The sequence below is a fragment of the Elephas maximus genome, chromosome 3 (genome assembly GCF_024166365.1).
Source record: "Elephas maximus indicus isolate mEleMax1 chromosome 3, mEleMax1 primary haplotype, whole genome shotgun sequence".
NCBI lineage: Eukaryota > Metazoa > Chordata > Mammalia > Proboscidea > Elephantidae > Elephas > Elephas maximus.
Window position 1 is genome coordinate 155,134,125 of NC_064821.1, and position 18,816 is coordinate 155,152,940.

Sequence of the window (18,816 nt, forward strand, 5' to 3'; positions counted from 1 at the left end):
TGAGGTTTCCTATGGTTTGTATTGTGTCAGGCAAAGATTTGTGGTGTAAAGCCTAACCCCTATATAGTGTTTGTAATTCCAATTGGGAATAGTTTCCTTTGTTATGTTAATGAGGCGGAATCACTATAGGCTGCGTCTTAAACCAATCAATTTTGAGATATAAAAAGAGCAGACTAGGCCTTGAAGCAAGGAAGCACAAATGGAGAAAGACTGATGCCACTCGGAGATTACCAAGAAACCAAGGAAGAGAAGCTGAAAGAGACAAAGATTTTTTCCCAGAGCTGACAGACAGAGCCTTCTCCCAGAGCCAGGGTCCTATATTCGGACTTCTAGCCTCTGAAAATATGAGAAGATAAATTCCTGTCCATGAAGGCCTTCTCCTTGTGATATTCCTGATACAGGGGCCCTAAGAAACTAAGACAAGGCCTATCGTCCCCGTGGAGCCCTGGTGACGCCCTGGTTAAGAGCCTAGCTAGTAACCAATTCCACAATTTGAATCCACCAAATGCTTCCTGGAAACCCTACCGGGCAGCCCTACTCTGTCCTAAAGGGTTGCTCTCGTATGAGTGGGAATCGATTCGAGGGCAACAGGTATTATGCAGTTGGGAAGAGCCAGTTTCCGAATTAGTCTCTCTCTTTTTTTTTTTTATTAACTTTTATTAAGCTTCAAGTGAACGTTTACAAATCCAATCAGTCTGTCACATATAAGTTTACATACATCTTACTCCGTACTCCCACTTGCTCTCCCCCTATTGAGTCAGCCCTTTCAGTCTCTCCTTTCGTGACAATTTTGCCAGCTTCCCTCTCTCTCTGTCCTCCCATCCCCACTCCAGACAAGAGTTGCCAACACACTCTCAAGTGTCCACCTGATATAATTAGCTCACTCTTCATCAGCATCTCTCTCCCACCCGCTGACCAGTCCCTTTCATGTCTAATGAGTTGTCTTCGGGGATGGTTCCTGTCCTGTGCCAACAGAAGGTCTGGGGACCATGGCCGCCGGGATTCCTCTAGTCTCAGTCAGACCATTAAGTATGGTCTTTTTATGAGAATTCGGGGTCTGCATCCCACTGATCTCCTGTTCCCTCAGGAGTTCTCTGTTGTGCTCCCTGTCAGGGCAGTCATCTATTGTGGCCGGGCACCAACTAGTTCTTCTGGTCTCAGGATGACGTAGGTCTCTGGTGCATGTGGCCCTTTCTGTCTCTTGGGCTCTTAGTTGTCGTGTGATCTTGGTGTTCTTCATTTTCCTTTGCTCCAGGTGGGTTGAGACCAATTGATGCATCTTAGATGGCCACTTGTTAGCATTTAAGACCCCAGACGCCACATTTCAAAGTGGGATGCAGAATGTTTTCATAATAGAATTATTTTGCCAATTGACTTAGAAGTTCCCTCAAACCATGTTCCCCAGACCCCCGCCCCTGCTCCGCTGACCTTTGAAGCATTCATTTTATCCCGGAAACTTCTTTGCTTTTGGTCCAGTCCAATTGAGCTGACCGTCCATGTATTGAGTGTTGTCTTTCCCTTCACCCAAAGCAGTTCTTTTCTACTGATTAATCAATAAAAAACCCTCTGCCTCCCTCCCTCCCTCCCTCCCTCCCCCCTTCGTAACCACAAAAGTATGTGTTCTTCTCCATTTTTTCTATTTCTCAAGATTTTATAATAGTGGTCTTATACAATATTTGTCCTTTTGCCTCTGACTAATTTCGCTCAGCATAATGCCTTCCAGGTTCCTCCATGTTATGAAATGTTTCACAGACTCGTCACTGTTCTTTATCGATGCGTACTATTCCATTGTGTGAATATACCACAATTTATTTACCCATTCATCCGTTGACGGACACCTTGGTTGCTTCCAGCTTTTTGCTATTGTAAACAGAGCTGCAATAAACATGGGTGTGCATATATCTGTTTGTGTGAAGGCTCTTGTATCTCTAGGGAATATTCTGAGGAGTGGGATTTCTGGGTTGTACGGTAGTTCGATTTCTAACTGTTTAAGATAACGCCAGATAGATTTCCAAAGTGGTTGTACCATTTTACATTCCCACCAGCAGTGTATGAGAGTTCCAATCTCTCCGCAGCCTCTCCAACATTTAATATTTTGTGTTTTTTGGATTAATGCCAGCCTTGTTGGTGTGAGATGAAATCTCATCGTAGTTTTGATTTGCATTTCTCTAAGGGCTAATGATCGAGAGCATTTTCTCATGTATCTGTTGGCTGCCTGAATATCTTCTTTAGTGAAATGTGTGTTCATATCCTTTGCCCACTTCTTGATTGGGTTGTCTGTCTTTTTGTGGTTGAGTTTTGACAAAATCATGTAGATTTTAGAGATCAGGCGCTGGTCTGAGATGTCATAGCTGAAAATTCTTTCCCAGTCTGTAGGTGATCTTTTTACTCTTTTGGTGAAGTCTTTAGATGAGCATAGGTGTTTGATTTTTAGGAGCTCCCAGTTATCTGGTTTCTCTTCATCATTTTTAGTAATGTTTTGTATTCTGTTTATGTCTTGTATTAGGGCTCCTAGGGTTGTCCCTATTTTTTCTTCCATGATCTTTATCATTTTAGTCTTTATGTTTAGGTCTTTGATCCACTTGGAGTTAGTTTTTGTGCATGGTGTGAGGTATGGGTCCTGTTTCATTCTTTTGCAAATGGATATCCAGTTATGCCAGCACCATTTGTTAAAAAGACTATCTTTTCCCCAATTTACTGACACTGGTCCTTTGTCAAATATCAGCTGCTCATACGTGGATGGATTTATATCTGGGTTCTCAATTCTGTTCCATTGGTCTATGTGCCTGTTGTTGTACCAGTACCAGGCTGTTTTGACTACTGTGGCTCTAAAACAGGTTCTGAAATCAGGTAGAGTGAGGCCTCCCACTTTCTTCTTCTTTTTCAGTAATGCTTTGCTTATCCAGGGCTTCTTTCCCTTCCATATGAAATTGGTAATTTGTTTCTCTATCCCCTTAAAATATGACATTGGAATTTGGATCGGAAGTGCACTATATGTATAGATGGCTTTTGGTAGAATAGACATTTTTACTATGTTAAGTCTTCCTATCCATGAGCAAGGTATATTTTTCCACTTAAGTATGTCCTTTTGAATTTCTTGTAGTAGAGCTTTGTAGTTTTCTTTGTATAGGTCTTTTACATCCTTGGTAAGATTTATTCCTAAGTAGTTTATCTTCTTGGGGGCTACTGTGAATGGTATTGATTTGGTTATTTCCTCTTCGGTGTTCTTTTTGTTGATGTAGAGGAATCCAAGTGATTTTTGTGTGTTTATTTTATAACCTGAGACTCTGCCGAACTCTTCTATTACTTTCAGTAGTTTTCTGGAGGATTCCTTAGGGTTTTCTGTGTATAAGATCATGTCATCTGCAAATAGTGATAACTTTACTTCCTCCTTGCCAATCCGGATACTCTTTATTTCTTTGTCTAGCCTAATTGCCCTGGCTAGGACTTCAAGTACGATGTTGAATAAGAGCGGTGATAAAGGGCATCCTTGTCTGGTTCCCGTTCTCAAGGGAAATGCTTTCAGGTTCTCTCCATTTAGAGTGATATTGGCTGTTGGCTTTGCATAGATGCCCTTTATTATGTTCAGGAATTTTCCTTCAATTCCTATTTTGGTAAGAGTTTTTATCATAAATGGGTGTTGGACTTTGTCAAATGTCTTTTGTGCATCAATTGATAAGATCATGTGGTTTTTATCTTTTTTTTTATTTATGTGATGGATGACATTAATGGTTTTTCTGATATTAAACCAGCCTTGCATACCTGGTATAAATCCCACTTGATCAGGGTGAATTATTTTTTTGATGTGTTGTTGGATTCTATTGGCTAGAATTTTGTTGAGGATTTTTGCATCTATGTTCATGAGGGATATATGTCTATAATTTTCTTTTCTTGTGGTGTCTTTACCTGGTTTTGGTATCATGGATATGGTGGCTTCATAGAATGAGTTTGGTAGTACTCTATCCTTTCCTATGCTCTGAAATACCTTCAGTAACCAATTCCGCAATTTGAATCCACCAGATGCTTCTTGGAAACCCTACCGTGCAGCCCTACTCTGTTCTAAAGGGTTGCTCTCGTGTGAGTGGGAATCGATTCGAGGGCAACGGGTATTATTCAGTTGGGAAGAGCCAATTTCCGAATTAGTCTCTTTTATGGCGAATCATTGTATTTGAATGCAATAACTTTAATTTAGAGTGTTGCCTGAAGCCCTGCATTCTGGGCGTCTTTTATGTGTGTTAACTGTTTCTTCCAAAGAGAATACTGTTTAAATCCATTTTAGAACTGCTTTTTCCAAGTCCCGTGGGAGTCGTTTTCTGAATAGCCATAGGACTATAAGTAGATGAAGCACCCCTGCACAAGCATTGGTGGTTCAGTGGTAGAATTCTCGCCTCCCACGAGGGAAACTTGGGTTTGATTCCAGGCCCATGCACAACACGAATTACTTGTCCCCCTCCCTCCTTCATGTGCGCAAGACAGTTCCACTTCCTGCTCTGCTGGATTATCCATTGCACCACCAGCACAAGTCATTTTGCCGTCCCACTCAGGAGCGCGAAAGGAAGATGAGAACTATACACCTGGAGTTATTTCCGGAGCAGAGAACACGAAGGAGTCGATCTGAACAGGCACGTTGGGTCCATCTGAACTGGGACAAGCGGTGATCCTGTAGGGGTTAGTATTGGGCATGCAGAGCAGGAACCACATGGCCAGACCTGGTCTTTGAAATGACAGGTAAGGTGGGTGGGTCTCTGCAGTTTTATATACTTGAAATACAAACCGTTGTTACTTTTATCTTTTCCAAACCTCACCAATGCCTGGAATCTGAAGTGTCCTTGGGTCATTGATTTAAACTTAGAACTTGAACTGACCTATGGACCATGTCTCACTATGGAGTGGGGAACAAGAAATGAAATTTCCTGAAAAGAGAGAAGCCATGGGCTGGGCAGATACCCTGTGGGGGAGGCCTCTGGTGCCCAAAGAAGAGGGAGGTTTGTGGCAGAGGAAATTCTGAAGATGAGGCGAGCTGTGCAGAGGGGCCTGAGACCTTCCTTCCTGATGCTCTGCTACTCTTGGTAAAATTACAGACAAAAATGAGCCATAAGTGGTTAGCAACATGTACAGGAAAATCACTTTTCTCACTCCTGCATTTTTAACACTCCACCAGGTAAATCTGCACATCAGGGTATGGTTTTTAAAGCTTATGGTTAAGCAGCACTGGGAGGAGGCCATGGCAATCCTTGGCTCTAGAGGTTTGGAGGAGGAGACTCTGGAAAAGCATACCTGGGGGCATGTAGTTTGTCCACACCATTTTCATCAACTCTTTTCTTCAGCAAAGCTGTGTAGTCCCTGGATATCATATCAGAGCTACCACTTTAGTGGTTTCAATGTACCTGATTCTTTCTTGAAGGATCAAGAAGTGACTGACCCAGGCCATTGGAGTGAGACGTAAGCACAAAACTTCAAATGCTTTTCTCCATCTTGTCCTATGTCTGCTACATCTGCACCTGACGTTTCACACAATGGCTCAAAATAGCCCATAGTCTCTTTGTTGTTGTAGTTGTGGGGTGCCGTGTGATCGATCTCGAATCATGGCAACTCCATGAGACAGAGTAGACCTGCCCATAGGGTTTCCTAGGTTATGATCTTTATGGAAGGATCCTTGCTGGTGCAGTAGATAAGTGTTTGGCTTTTAACCAAGAGGTCAGCAGTTGGAACCCTCCAGCCCTCTGCACAATTAAGATGTGGCCTTGGAAACCCTATGGGGGTAGTTCTACCCTGTCCTGTAAGGTTTTGATGACTCGGAAGGAAGTCATCGGGAACGGGTTTAGTTTTCCTTCAATCTGTAAGGGAGCAGTTGGCCAGATCTTTCTCCTCTGGAGCCTCTGAATAGGCTCGAACAGCCAGCTGAGCAGTTAAGCAGCCGAGTGCTTAACCTTTGCACCACCTGGGCTCCCTTGCAGTCTCTCAAAAGGTTTACAATTCTTCATACTTCCTGGAAGTAATGTTTCCCTCTTAATCCTATAATTCCTCCAGGACTGACTCTTTTAGAGAGCCAATCAGTATCCCAGACTAGTTCAACATCCTGAATTACCTGAATTTCCCAAACTGTCATAATTATCACATTTACAAAACAATAACCCATATAACCCATCATCTGACTCTACTGCTCTTTATCTCTAAAGAAATATTCTTATGCCTTGATGTCCCAGTTTTCCACTCGAGGCCCTGCGGACAGCCTGCAAGGGGAAAAAAGCTGTGCATAAGGGTGGATGGGTGCATCACCTGTTAGTCAACAGCAACGGAGCCCACAAGGCCCTTCACTTGCCTTCCACTCACTTGCCAACTAACTTAATCCACTTCACACGTCCACACAGTGAAGGGAAACTTTGCAAGAACAAATGCCAGGCAAGCAGCTTTGAGGTTTATCCGTAGAACCGGGTTCTCCGGTGGGACAGGAAGCGATGGGGGCGCTCCTGAGTGAGCAGCATAGGTGGTCCACACCCAGCAACTGAAACCTCTGCTGGGAACGCCCAGTTCCTCTATGTCCCATTCCCTAGTTCCTCCCTTTTTCTTTCCAATTCTCTTCTCTGTTCTTTGGAGTCTCTCCTCCTTCCTCAGGTATTTTCTGAGGGTTTCTGGGACCTCAGTTCCTGTGGAGGACCCAGTGCCAACTAGTGGATTCCGACTCATAGCAACCTTATAGGACAGAGTAGAAGTGCCCCATTGAATTTCCAAGGAGAACCTGGCGAATTTGAACTGCGGACCCTTTGGTTAGTAGCCATAGCACTTAACCACTACGCCACGAGGGTTACTAGTGGAAAAGGAGACCGGGCCACGAGGCAGAAAAGCCCACGGGGAGCAGGAGGGGAGATGGGATCTGGAGCAGCTCGCGCTTCTTCCCTCCGGGCCCCAAACCCTTCTAGCTGCTAAAAGAGGATCAGAGGCAGGACGCGGAAAGGGGAGTAACAAGTTCAATTCCCCATTTAAAGAGGTTTTTTTTTTTTTAATCCTTCATTTAAAGGAAACACTAAGGTTCCACCGAGACTTGAACTCGGATCGCTGGATTCAGAGTCCAGAGTGCTCACCATTACACCATGGAACCACCGCAAGTCCCTTTAATCGTAGGGCGGTAGGAATCCCCAAATCCACAGCCCCAAGGAGTCGATTCTGACTCATAAAAAAAAAAGTTTTTTTCTCATGTCTATAATCATTTCAATTAAAAAAAAACAAACAAACAAATCTCTTGCCGAATCTTAGGGACAGTGCATAAGTATCTCAATAATAATAAAAAAAAAGAGCTATGTAAATGCTCATTTAGCATCCATAGTTTCCACTACTAATCTCAAGGCAGTCCTCTATCAGAGGCGACTTGAGGATCCTTGACCGGTGTGAGTGGACTCATCCATCTTGCTTTCTCTCTGCATCTCTCCTTTTATTGACTTCTATTATTTCATTCGTATCTCAGGAAATTGAGGTAAAATCCACTTTGGGTTTCAGGCGATGGCACAGCTCTTTAAACCTCTGTCATAAATCCTATACTCTGCCTCATTTGCCAGAGTGTCCTGCCCCAAGGTGAAATTTCTGCAAACAACAGTGTTATTTTCCTTTTCTTTGCCTCCACCCATTTCGTATTGCCCAGGAAGGGCAGACGATGGTCAGGGTAGGACTTGGGAGTTCCGGGGCACCTTGTCCAAACAGCACCTATTATACTCCAAAAAAAAGAAAGCCACCACAAATTCCTATGTGTAATACAGAAAGGTGTCTCAGCAGTGTCTTATCTGGGGAGTAGGTTCGGCAGGCAGAAGAACTCTCATTTTCTTCCTTATACATTTCTTTTTGGTAAGTTTTTCTTACAACAAACATATTTCTTAGATACACAACAAAAAACAATTAACCTTGTTTAACACTTATACGCTCAGACAAACCAGACTAACCACATTTGCTGTGACTCAAAATCGGCCACGTGCTGTTGAGGCTACAAGACAGGGCTCTGGCACTTATACAGCCACAGTCTGTTTTCTGAGAGCTTGGCCACGTCCATTACATTCCAATTTCCCAATGTATCATGACCGAGAAACTTCACAATTTTTTATTTGTTTTGTAGCGCAGTAAAGATTTAACTTCATTCAAAGAAAGTACTCTTTGTCCTTGGTTTCTCGAAGATAACTCTAAACCAAAGACAAGCAAACAAAAAACTAAACACCTTCCTTTCAAGGTTGATTCTGACTCCTAGTAACTCCATAGGACAGGGTAGAACAGCCCAGTAGGGCTTCCAAGGATGGAAATCTTTACAGACACCCACTGCTCCATCTTTCTTCCTCGGAGTGGCTGGTGTGTTCAAACCATCAAGCCTTTGGTTAGAAGCCCAGCACTTACCCACTGTTTCTCCAGTGCACCTTGACATAACTTTAAATGTTTGGAATTTGCTGAGTAATTGAGGTGCTTTTTTTTTTTTTTTCTATAGGCCTCCGGACCACACTTGAGGGTTTATGCTAATAAGGTGACTCAAGTGGGGGCTGGCAAGGCTAGAAAGAGGACCTCCTTTTATCAACCAACCTGGGGTGAGGAGTGCAGAAGCTGGGGGAAAATTCAATCAGTCATACCTAAGTAGTGAGGCTTAGAAAAAGGCTGTGGACACAGAAGCTCCATGGGCTTCCAGGTTGGTGAGAGACATCTATGCACATGGAAGGGTAGGGCACCCTTTTGGAAACAAGGACTCTGCATGTTCAGAACCTTCCCAGTCCTTCCGTATGTGTCTCCTCCTTTGTATCCTTTTTGCTATAAAACTGTAACTGTAAGTACAGGACTTTCTGTGAGTTCTGTGACTCATTCCAGTGAATTATCAAACCCAAGGTGGTAGTGAGAGCCAGTAGGTCAGAAGTGAGGGGAATGAGCACCTCCAAGCTTAGGGCTGGTATCCTGAAGGGGTAGAGGGAACTTCTAAGTATGAAGCCAGCTGGTCAGAAGTGAGTGGGTCACGAGGACTCCCAAGGTTGCAGCTGGTGTCTGTGCCCTATACTTGTGAGGTCTGCTCTAGCTCCAGATGGTTCGTTAGGGTCAGAGGAAGATGCTGCATGTGCACCTGGTGTCAGAATAAAAGTGGAAGAGAATTGAATTGATAGTAGTACATTTTTGCACTTCTTGCTTTGCTTTTTTTCAGGCCGTTCTCTTCCTCCACTCTCCTTTTTCATGTCCTTTTCACCAGCTTCTAACCCCTCCACCCTCTCATCTCCCCTGCAGGCAGGAGATGCCAACTTAATCTCAAGTGCCAACCTGATCCAAGAATCTCACTCCTCATCAGCATCCCTCTCCAACCCATTGTCCAGTCCAATCCATGTCTGAAGAGTTGGCTTCGGGAATGGTTCCTGTCCTGGGCCAACAGAAGGTCTGGGGGCCATGACCACCGGGGTCCTCCAGTCTCAGTAGATTTGGGATGATCAATAAATATTTGGTGTTAGAGAAGTGGGAATTGATTTGGGCTCTTCCTACATGTAAATATATCAAGATATCCAGGGGCACCCATTGCTGTGTCACAGGGTAGGTGTATCCAAGTTGCCTTACAGTATTGTCTCATTATTTCATTTATGAACACAAAACACCACAACACTAAATATGTGTGTAATAGATGTAAACTTTGTATTCAAATTATACACATAGTTTTAATACCTTACAAAGAGATTATTATCATGCATTCCTTTGGCAGACAAAATTGCCCTTCTTCTTCTTAAGGCTAGTTTGTGCCTTCGAAAAGTGAGTTGGATCTCTTGGGCTAATGATTTCAAAATGGTTAGACTGCATATAGGACATTAAAGAATGATCTGGTCATGCACACGCGTAATGGAGTTCTACGCGGCCTGAACATGAGGGTCTCTATGGACTGCTACTGAGTTATTGCTAGGATAAATTGTTTATGTGAAAAAAAGCAAAGCAAGAAGTGCAAAAATGTATACAGTAATCTACTTTTTCTTTAAGAAAGGAGTGGATAGAAGTGTTTGTACTTATTATTAATACTTGCTTATTTTTCAGGAAGGATATACCAGAAGGTAATAAAAACGTTTTCACCTAGGGAATGTGGTTTAAGCTATAGGCATGATGGTGAGGCTTTGCTAAATATTACCTTTTTTTATAATGTTTTGATTTTTAAACCCTGTGATGTTTTCCATTTTCAAAAAAGAGAAGAAAAAGAAAACACTACAATTGATAAACAAAAGTAGAAAATTTTTAATTTACCTGTTTATCACAATGATAATCACACAGAAAATATTCACGTAAATTTTTTTCATCTCTTTCCAGAATGCTCTGCTATATCAGCATCCGTTTATTTTATTTTATTTTTTAACAATTTTTATTGTGGTTCAAGTGAACGTTTACAAATCAAGTCAGTCTCTCACACAAAAACCCATATGCACCTTGCTACACACTGCCAATTACTCTCCCCCTAATGAGACAGCCCGCTCGCTTCCTCCACTCTCTCTTTTCATGTCCTTTTCGCCAGCTTCTAATCCCTCCACCCTCTCATCTCCCCTGCAGGCAGGAGATGCGAACGTAATCTCAAGTGCCAACCTGATCCAGGAACCTCACTCCTCACCAGCATCCCTCTCCAATCCATTGTCCAGTCCAATCCATGTCTGAAGAGTTGGCTTCGGGAATGGTTCCTGTCCTGGGCCAACAGAAGTTCTGGGGCCCATGACCACCGGGGTCCTTCCAGTCTCAGTCAGACCATTAAGTCTGGTCTTATGAGAATTTGGGATCTGCATCCCACTGTTCTCCTGCTCCCTGAGGGGTTCTCTGTTGTGTTCCCTGTCAGGGCAGTCATTGGTTGCAGCTGGGCACCATCTAGTTCTTCTGGTCTCAGGATGATGTAGTCGCTGGTTCATGTGGCCCTTTCTGTCTCTTGGGCTGGTAATCACCTAGTGTCTTTGGTGTTCTTGATTCTCCTTTGATCTAGGTGGGTTGAGACCAATTAATGCATCTTAGATAGCTGCTTGCTAGCGTTTACGACCCCAGACTCCACTCTTCAAAGTGGGATGCAGAATGTTTTCTTAATAGATTTTATTATGCCAATTGACTTAGATGTCCCCTGAAACCATGGTCCCCAGACCCCTGCCCCTGCTACGCTGGCCTTCGAAGTATTCAGTTTATTCAGGAAACTTCTTTGCTTTTGGTTTAGTCCAATTGTGCTGACCTCCCCTGTATTGTGTGCTGTCTTTCCCTTCACCTAAAGTAGTTCTTATCTACTATCTCATTAGTGAATGTCCCTCTCCCACCCTCCCTCCCTCCCTCCCGCCTCCCTCTCGTAACCTCAAAAGAATGTTTTCTTCTCAGTTCAAACTATTTCTCAAGTTCTTATAATAGTGGTATTATACAATATTTGTCCTTTTGCAACTGACTAATTTCACTCAGCATAATGCCTTCCAGGTTCTAAGGCCGAGTGAGAGGCATTTCACCTTTTGCCCAGATGTGGGGTGCACGCAAGGTTTCCCTTAAACCAGGCTCCAGGTATGCTCACTGTCAGGTTCCTGTCCTTCTGACCCCTAGCTGGAAGGCTTGCTGCCTTCTAGCTGCAGGTGGGGAGCGATGTAGTGCGGGAATGAAATGCAAACCAAGCCATAAGAAGCGCGCCGGTACGTGACAAAACATGCGCCAGACACTGCCAAGACTCGGATTGGAAGCGAAGTTAATGCAGCCACAACGCAGAGAACTCAGCACTATACGATCACGACGCACCTCAAACCTGCCAGCCCTAGCTGGTCTTCTTAAACTGTATTGACAGAAAAACATTCACACTGTTTTGTTGTGGAACAGCCACAGGTGCTACGCTTTTCTCCCATTTCCTGCCGTCTCTCAGCTCCTCCTTCCCCGTTGTGCTACACCTTAAAAACCATTCTCTCCTCCCCAGGACCTCGCCTGAGTCTCTGCACAGGCCTCCTGGGGGTCTGGTTCTCCTCCACTCCTCCCAGCTTTTCCTTCGCTCCTCTTCACCAATCCCCTTTCCCCGTTTATTTTCCGCGCTCCCGCCACACCGACCGCAACCGAGGCGAGCGGGAGGCGTCCACGGCGCGGGCGGGCGGGCGAAGGCAGAGCAGCCGTGTCGTGGACCCCACTGGGCTCAGACAGGGGTTGCAGACCCGGGGGTCTCCGGGGGTCGCTGGCATCTGAGGCGGACAAGGAGCAAGGAGGGGCGAAGGCCGTTTTGGCTGCCCTCCTAGCTTCAGACTCACCCAAACGCACTGCTTTCAACGCGACGAACAACAGGATTTGTCGCCCCAACCTATCGGGTTTTCTGAGGCTTTGCGCAAATGGCTCGGCAGAAATCTTCTGGCACCACCTAGCGCTTCACAGGAGTTCACTCGTTGTTGAAAAGGAAAAGTTTACCTGTGGTCTCTGTGGCGCAATCGGTTAGCGCGTTCGGCTGTTAACCGAGAGGTTGGTGGTTCGAGCCCACTCAGGGACGCACCTTGGGTTTTATCAGTGTTAAGATGTCCCCCGAGCTTCGGCTCCTTACATCTTAGTATATAAAGGCACAGAGTAACGTCAGTTAGCCTTCTATCCTCTTTACTTGGAAACTGAGAACTCAGTAATGATTGAAAGAGAGGAAGCATCGGAGTTGCTTTTGACAAGTTTTTTTTTTTCCACTTTGTTTTCTTGTACTATTATTTATTTAAACCCTGGTGATGTAGTGGTTAAGTGCTGAATCGCTCGTTCTGTGTCTTTAGCAACCCTGACTTAAAAAAAAAAATACACTCCCATTAATTTCAGAAATCCCAGGAAATGGCAGCGGTTCCCACCGTCCTTCATAAAATCGCCACCACAGAATGCTTGGAGGATGCAAGGACAGTTCCCATAAGTCTATTTCTCACAGACTTGTTGAAGGTTATGTCTTCCTGATAATACCTGGGGCTATAGATGTGGGCGAATGACCATGTCTTTCATGATAAATTTACTGTAGCTTTCTAATGCCCCTTAGGCTTTAGATATTTTCCACTACAGGAAATGTATCAAAGACTTTCTGCCATTTCAAGTTCATTTACTGTAGTCCACCTTTGGCTGCAAGTTTTCGGTGAACTGGTTCAAGCGAACAATGTAGACTTGCTGACAGCTGCTCAAACTAATACGGTGGCTCCAGAATTTCTACCTAGTGCACCTGTATCAATCGGTAAACCTAGCCGTATCCATCACTATATTCCTTCCGCCCTGCTTCTACTCCCTTAGGATCCATTTCCATAGACGATCCCTAGGATTTAGGTTCATATAAAGTGGCAGAAATCTTGCAGTACTTCTGGTGGTATTGCACCTTCCTATGGGTCATCACAGTTTGTGCATTTCCCTCTGGGACTTTCCGGGACTCGAGTCTGATTCTAGATCTAAAAAAAAAAAAAAAAAAAAAAAGATCTAAAGCAATGGGAAAAAGTAGCAATGGGCCCTGAGGAGTAAAACAAGCAATGTTTCCGCCCGGTTTCGAACCGGGGACCTTGCGCCTGTGAGGCGAACGTGATAACCACTACACTACAGAAACCCTGAGGCTCACATAACCTAAGGAAATACCCATGAAAACTCTAGGGTGGCCTTCTTGACCTTTTGTGACTTTCAATGTACCAAATTCAATCCCATTTCGAAATTCGACCGGCAGCAGCAAAGTCCTGGAAAGGGCCTCAGTAAGCACCAAGCGAACCAAGGCTCACTGCCTTGACTGGTCATTTCTCTCAAGACTTAGCTTTAACGCCTTTCTTATCTCTTTCTCTTGTTCCTGCCACTTCAGTTTGCTTTTGATGTGAAATGTCAAATCCAGCGTGTGGGGCCCCATGGTCCTTGTTTCCAGGGTAGGCGAGGAACCCTAAGCCAGGGAATATCGGGAGTCTCAGTCTCCTTTGCCTGAAGGGTTCGCTAGGTGCTTCCTGAGGCCGTTTTCTTCTTCAGTGTCAGCCTGTGGAGAAGGTTCAGGTGATAGAAGAGAACCAAGAGAACCTTTACAACTCTCTGGAACTAAAACTAACATAAAGCATGTCTCGTTTGGTGCCCCGCCTCCCAAGAACCAGATGAGAATTGTGTCCTGGTCTCCCATCTGACTTAGCGCAGAGAAATAATGTCTGGCTTAGGTACTCAGTAATGAAGTCCTCCTGTCCTTTTTTTTTTTTTTTTTCTTTTCTCCTTAAAGGCTACTGGCAAACGCTTAACCCTTCAGGAAAAGAAACCTGTTTTAGCCCGCCTTCTAAACAGGGACCCTTCCCGCCTGAGCCGAACGTGATAACCACTACCCTACGGAAACCACGTGACTGAGCTAGCGGAAGAATTCGTCCATGAAAATCGTAAACCCTGCAGTCTCCAAGTACTTTGGCTTGCAACATACGAAATTCAACTACATTTGAAATTCGACTGCCAGCAGCTGGAGAAAGCCCTCGGGGAAAACACCAACAATCCCTTCAGGCAAAGGAGCTTGTGGCTACCGTTAGACCTTAGTTTTATCCGGGCAGCTAGGACTTCGGGAGGGAGAGAAGGGTGGGGTGCTCCGTCGGGGTTCGGGATCCCGAAGTTCGCTAGAGTTTCCATTTTCAGAACTAAGCTCCTCTCGGGCTCTCCAGCTCCCCACAGCCCAGGAGCTGTGAAGGCTCTCACCCTGGGGCTTCGGACCAGCGCCTCGGTGGCCCCTTTAAGGGCGCTGATGTTCCAGACAAATGATCCGTGTTTCCATGAAAAGATGTTCAATGTCATTACTCCTTATTCATCCCCCCACTTGGTGTTAGTTGCCATGGAGTCGATTAGGACCCATGACCATCTCATGAGTGCAGTGCAGAACTACTGCTCCATAGGGTTCTGAAGGCTGTGACTTGGTGGTGCACTGGCTAAAGCACTCGGCTGCTAACTGAAAGGTCAGCAGTTTGAATCCACCAGCCCCTCTGTGGGAGAAAGATGTGGTGGCCTGCTTCTGTAAAGATCACAGCCTCGGAAAGCCTATGGGGCAGCTCTACTCTGTCCTGTAGGGTCGCAATGAGTCAGAATTGACTAGATGGCGACGTTTTGGATCTTTCAGGAGCAGATCGCCAGACTTGCCTTCCGAGGCGCCTCTGCGTGGGTTCCAACCACAAACCTTTCAGTTAGTAGTCGAGTGCTCAACCTTTTGGCATAAACAAGAAAACAAGCATTGCTGAGGATGTGGGAAATTGGAACCCTCACCCATTGCTGGTGGGATTGTAAAATGGTACAACCTCTGTGGAAATCCATTTGATGATTCCTCATAAAAGTTAACCATAGAATTCCCAAATGACCCAACACCTCCATTACTAGGTATATACCCCCAAAGAATTGAAAGCAGAAAGGCAAACAGATCCTTGTACACCAATGTTCATTGCAGCATTATGCACAAGAGCCAAAAGGTGTAAACAACCCAAGTGTCCATCAACAGAGGAGTGGATAAACAAAATGTGGTATATCCATACAATGGAATGTTATTCAGCCGTAAAGAGAAAGGAGACCCTGATCCATGTTAAGACATGGATGAACCTAGAAAAATTATGCTGAATGAAATAAGCCAGATGCAAAAGGACAAATATTATATGATCCCACCTACTTGGAATGTCTAGAACAGCAAATGCATAGAGGCCAAAGTTTACTAATGGTTACCTGGGGAGGTGGGAGGGAAAAGGCAGGAATGACTGCTTATGCGGCACTGGATTTCTGTTAGGGGTGATGAAAAACTTCGGAAACGGATAGTGGTGATGGTTCCACAACATGGTGAACCTAAGCACTGTCACTGAAGGTTGAAATGGCAAGTGTTTTGTTACCTATTTTATCACACACACTCAGAATGATCCACACTTCCGGTCCACCCAGGAACAGTAGAACCCTCCCTGCAGGTCCTAGCGTGCACTCTCCCTGGGGCCTGACCTGCGCTCTCTCCTCTCAAGCCCTTTTGCCTCAGCACCTCTGCACTGTGCGACTAGATTTCAGTCCACTACTTTAATCACGCCTTCATGTTTTTTTTTTTTAAATTTTTTTTTTCATGTTTTAGCCGTACCTTAGCAAAGGCTGAAACATGTGTCTTAGGACATTTGGCTCTTTGAAAATATCGAACAACCAACACAGGCCAAGTCAGCCTTGAAGGCCTGCACTGGATTCTTTTGGACACCAGACCAAGAAGCCGAGTATAAACCGCAGGACCCAGGGGAAGTTCATGCAGAATTCACAATCGCTTGATTTCTCCCTCCTCACTCTTGGAGATTCTTTTTGAAGGGCAGTTTTCTTTCAATACTGGAAACTCGTCTTCGTTTGCCTATTTTTATTTTTCTGCTCAACAGATCATGGAGTGCGAAAGTTAACGGAGGCGGTTTGCGCAGGTTTTTCACCTTCGCCTCAGGGCAACCGCCAATAGGCAAAGAGTTTCTGTAGCTCACAGGCTTTAATGTTATTCTCCCTAGGATTTCCTTTAGAAATCAAGTTAAAAAAAAAAAAAGGTTTGGGGGCAAGAATGTGCCCTTTTCTCCTGCAGTTGCTGCTCTAGGTGGTGAGGTTACCGCGCTGCCTTCACACCGGAAGTTCAAGTGCTCCACCGCCCTAGGGAGGGCGCAGATTCCTTGCTCACTGGAAACCAGGACTCGGTGCTCCACTTTGTTTTTTGGCTCAAAGTGGAGATGGGGACACAAGTGGACTACCTCACGCTCTTCACCGACCTAGGACCCTGTTCCAGACGAAGCTGCCTTCCCGGTAGCTTTAGATCAGGAAATTTCATGCCCTGCATTTCCTCTTCCCTTCTGGATCAATCTCCCGCCTCCCCGCCACCGAGAGGGTTCACCGCCTTACTGTCGGGTCACGACCCTTTGGGATCCCTCCTGAGTTGGACGAAGAGGGCGGTTGTCCTTCCCTTACACAGGGGGGAGAGAAGAGAAGGCTACTGGAGAACCACAAACTCACCGCGTGAGCCCCCGCGTATCGCACACCTGGGAGCGCGCACTTCCAGACTGGAAAAAAAGCGCCTTCCGAAGCTTCTCTGCAGGAGGTACCCGAAGGGGCTTGGTTTCTTAACCTGGAGAGAGGAGAGGAGCGCAGGGGTCCCAGGCGTGTCCGCAACTCTCCAGAGAGAGACAGGCTGATTTTGAGAGACAGAGCCAAAGAAAAGGGGCAAATGCAGCCGAATCCCACGCCCGGAAATTAAGGGTCTCGAACCCTAAGGTCTGAGCAAGCCGAGGGCTACGCCTTAAATTGACCTCCCGCCTTTATCAGGAAAGTCGTCGGTGCAAATTCAGAGCTCAGGAAAGGGAGGGACTGCGTAGACCAACGTCCACATTTGACGGACAAAACCCAAAAGATCCGTTGCGGTCGAGTCTATCACGACTCATAGCGAGCACAGTAGAACAGCCCCATAGGGTTTCCACGGAGCGGCTGGCGGATTCGAGCTACCGACTCTTCACCATTGTACCACCAAGGAGAACACGTAAATCCCTGAGTAATTAGATACCGGGTCTGAGGAGAAGACCGTCGCCAAGGAGAACTCGCAGTTTTTTGCCTGAGCATAGGTAAGCCTGGAGTGGCCAACAACAAAGATGGGGAAATGGCAGGGGCAGAGGACTTTAGGGGGGAAAATCCGGAGTTCAATTCGGGGTCCCGGGGCCCTGGCTTCACGAGTTATTCATCCAGGCTGCCTCCGTTTCTGCATCCGTCTGAGCCCTTTTCGATATTGGAGTTCTCGGGGACTCGTGCTCGGTCCCCTTCCCACCCTGGGCGCCTCCTCCCTGCAGGCTTGTCTCCTGCGCTGGACCGGGCCACCGTCTCTCCACACGCTGCCGGGCTCAAAGGCGCATCTCTAGGTCAGATCTGAGGTGTGGCAGGGCAGAGCCACCTCCCTCCGAAACTTGGGAAGACCTGACAGCGCTCGGCGTGTGGCAGGCTGTCTCGCGTTTTGGAGAAGGCGAGGAGGAAAGGGCCTTGGGGGAAGATCGCTGAAGGAGAGGGCAGCATGCAGGAAGGTAGGCGTCCAGGCTTCCCGGAGTTGGGTGCAAAGAGATGTACAGTCTGGAGGCCGAAAATAACGGGCCCCCAGCAGATCCTTGGTGGTCTAGTGGCTAGGGTTCGGCGTTTTCACCTCCGCGGCCCGGGTTTGATTCCCGGTCAGGGAAAGCTGCTTTGGGACGTCTCTACTCCGCAGGAATCTTCTTTAGCATTGTTTGATGCAGAGGAGTCCCCAGCATGGCACAGGCTTGGAGAGGTGAGAGGTGATGAGCAGCTCTTCAGCGGCTTGGGGCCCCCAACAGCTGTATCCTGCTCTGGGCCACTAGGAACCGTCACCGCTCCTGTGGTCCTCATCTTTCAAAAAGTCCATCTGAAGAAAAAAAAGTAGAACCTGGAACAAGAGCTCCCAATCTTCCTTTTCAAAACAAGTAGAAACAAAAAAGTTGAAAGAGTGGTGACTTTATATATTCTTCGTGTTCATTTACCAATGAACATTTTCCACATTTGCTTTGTCCATGCCTCCCTATATATGTATTTGCTACCCCATTTCAGAGTAACTTGCTGATATCTGAAGATTCTTTGGTTACTCCTTTCCTTTGGGAATATCCCTCTAAACCAGCCTCTTAGGGACTTTTCCTCTTTGTCCTGTCAATGAGAGCGCCCTTGCCCCTTCAGCATAAACTCTCAGGTGGGACCTGGAGCTCCTCCAGAAAGTACAAAGTCTCCAGTCACTAGGAAAATCTCAGGTGCTTAGAGATTACCTCTCAGGAACCAGGGGAAAAGACCAAATCCTTTGAGTAAAAATTAATTGTACACTCCACAGACATGGCCATTTGCCCCTACTTTTATCCCCTGGAAAGGTCCAGAAGACACTACCTT

General features: G+C 45.8%; 3 non-coding genes across 3 annotated transcripts; 1 reads left to right on the forward strand and 2 right to left on the reverse strand.

Moving 5' to 3' along the window:
• Nucleotides 1-7,027: 7,027 nt before the first annotated feature.
• On the reverse strand, nt 7,028-7,099 carry TRNAQ-CUG (transfer RNA glutamine (anticodon CUG)). The gene has a single exon. It is a non-coding gene; the product is annotated as a tRNA-Gln (tRNA).
• A 5,278-nt stretch (nt 7,100-12,377) lies between these two features.
• On the forward strand, nt 12,378-12,451 carry TRNAN-GUU (transfer RNA asparagine (anticodon GUU)). The gene has a single exon. It is a non-coding gene; the product is annotated as a tRNA-Asn (tRNA).
• Nucleotides 12,452-13,440: 989 nt separating this feature from the next.
• TRNAV-CAC (transfer RNA valine (anticodon CAC)) lies at nt 13,441-13,513 on the reverse strand. Its single transcript has one exon. It is a non-coding gene; the product is annotated as a tRNA-Val (tRNA).
• Nucleotides 13,514-18,816: the final 5,303 nt, after the last annotated feature.